Raw genomic sequence first — 2479 nt, 5'->3', positions numbered from 1 at the left:
AACACTTCCTGTGCTCACACAAACCAAATACCAGGTTTTAAATGTGGTTTTGTTTGGGGTTTGGGTTTTTTTTTTTTGGTGGCTTGTTTTAACTGTTACATGGGGAGTAAATCCCATTTTAGCTCAGGAACTTGTGACCTTTGAGTGCCTTTTGAGTTGTCTGTGTTACCACAAACTTCCCATCAGTTAAGCGAGGTCACAGGATCCGAAGGAAGAGCTGGGAACAAGGGATTCCTTTTCAGTTGGCCTGAGGAGCGAGCCGAGTGTCGGAGGGGCACCGAGGCCGTCTCTTCTGTTGGGTTTTATGTTTGTCTGTTGCAATTTTGAATTCTTACAGCAGGATTTTTTGATTCAAAGTGGGAATTTTGCCTCTTTAGTAGCCTATTTTTTTAATGTTGTCAGAAAAGTATAAAACCATTTGTACTTTATAACGAGGATAGAAATGTGTTAGGCAAGATGGAAAAATGCGGTGACCTGTCAATAAATGATTTCCGGTGGAACGCGCACCAGTGTCTGTCCTCCTCTGCCACCGGCAGCGTTTTCTGCTGGATTCAGCCCGTGGATGCCCTCTGTGTGCCCTTGAGTTGTGTCATGCTGCTTCAGGAGCAGAAAACGGGAACATTTTAAGCATTGAATTTGGGATTTAGATGCTTAAGTAAGCAGTTTTGGGTTTTTTTTTAACTAGGATTTTAAAACTGTTGCTGGTTAACAGCAGAAAAGAACAGGTACATCAAACCAGGCAGTTTTTTATGCAATGCCAATGTTGAAATCTAAGCTATGGGGGTGGGTTGAGCTGCCCCAAAGCTCCTGCTTTGTGCTCAGGGCTCAGCACCCCTCGTTCAGGTCCTGACGCTGTTTTGCCCTCACACCCCGCTGGCTCCTGGGGCCATCACTGCCCCTTCTCGCCCTGGCCCAGCCACAGCAGTGGGCACAGGCAGCCCTGGCCTGCAGAACATCGGCCCTGCCGCGAGGTGAGAACACGGGCTGTGGATGAGGAGCTTACAGGAGACTCATCTCGGTATTTTTTTTCCAGGCATTGACACCTTCCCTTGATCTCTGGGTGTCCCGGTCCTACCTGTGCCCTCCCTCAGCCTCCTGCTTGTGGAGGTTGTGAAATCCCTTCCCGGCTGTGGCCCTTCCCAGTGGGTGGGATTTGGGGCGGGGCAGTGGTGCAGGTGCCCTTCCTAAGGGATGGCTGAGGAGGGAGGGGAGCACAGAAACCCAAACACAACTTGCCCCAGACAAGGGGTGGCTGTTTTGTTTTGTCTCTTTTATTTGTCACTGACTAGGAGCAGCAGTTGTGGCGCAGGGGAGCTGAGGAGTACAACACCGCACCGGGGTCGGTATGAAAAGTACAAAAATAAGGAAGCCTGTATATCATATAATTGCAGTCAAATACCAGAAATAAATACTGTAAACAGGAAACCACACCGTTGGGTGAAGCTCCAGTCACTGGTCTCCGCTGCCGCCAGCCAGCCAGTCTTTGGCTTTATGGACCCCCTGCCCCGCCCCACCAACACCCACATCAAGATGCATTTTCTTTGCTTCAGGCCGGAGACTCCAGGGATGTCACAGGGAAAAGAATTTGACTCTCTCTTCCTCCAAATTACCCTGAGAGCAGGAATCGCCTCTTTTACCTTCAGAGACCACTTTTCTACCCGAGCAAGGGCAGCAGTCTGTCCCAGGAAGGGTTTTCCTCTGCTGGGAGGAGGGGGGCCAGGCGGGCCCAAGGCTCCCCTGTTCTGCTTTATTTTGTTGCTGTCTCGCACCTCGCCACTGGCTGCCTGGGGACTTGCGGGTTTGCCCCGTTACACCCGTCCCCACGTGCTGGACCTTTTCACCCTCTTATCTCTGTCCGATAGCCAGCATTTGGATTGTCTGATAAGAGTCAGCGCAGCACGGTGGCACCGAGCCATCGCAGGTCAAACGCCTCTGAGCTGCTTCCTCAGAGATCGGCACATGGCGGGTGCTCCTCACGCATCTCGGTGACAATGTGATGCTTCTCCCTGCACGGCCTTTGTCCCCAAGAAGGGAGGAGGGAAACTCCTCTCGCAAGGCTCAATAATTTGCTCCTCATATATATATGTATATAGTTTTTTAAAAAGCAGTAACAATAAAATCCTGTCCAAAGTGCCAGGGAGGGAAGGGCTGTGTCTCCAGCGGAGCAGCTCATGCGGTGGAAGAGCCTGTCCTGCTGCCAGCACGGCCAGGGGACATGCCAGCACCGCACCGAGAGCACAAAGAAAATGCATCCTCACGGGGCCAACCCAGCAACCCAAACCCATCCTGCCTCCACAGAGCAGCGCGTCGGACTGGAGGGGAGGGACGGACGGGGCAGGTCAAGCTGATCCGTCTGTCCCTACACACGATTCCCTCTTCCCTTCATAGCGCGTTAGGATTTAATCTTCCTGTCTGCCGCACGTAACGTAACGTCCCATGGCAGGGCGTGAGGTTGCAGTCCCACCCAGTACATCACACC

This window comes from Buceros rhinoceros, unplaced genomic scaffold, assembly GCF_000710305.1.
Source record: "Buceros rhinoceros silvestris isolate BGI_N320 unplaced genomic scaffold, ASM71030v1 scaffold4005, whole genome shotgun sequence".
NCBI lineage: Eukaryota > Metazoa > Chordata > Aves > Bucerotiformes > Bucerotidae > Buceros > Buceros rhinoceros.
This window is presented reverse-complemented; position numbering follows the sequence as displayed.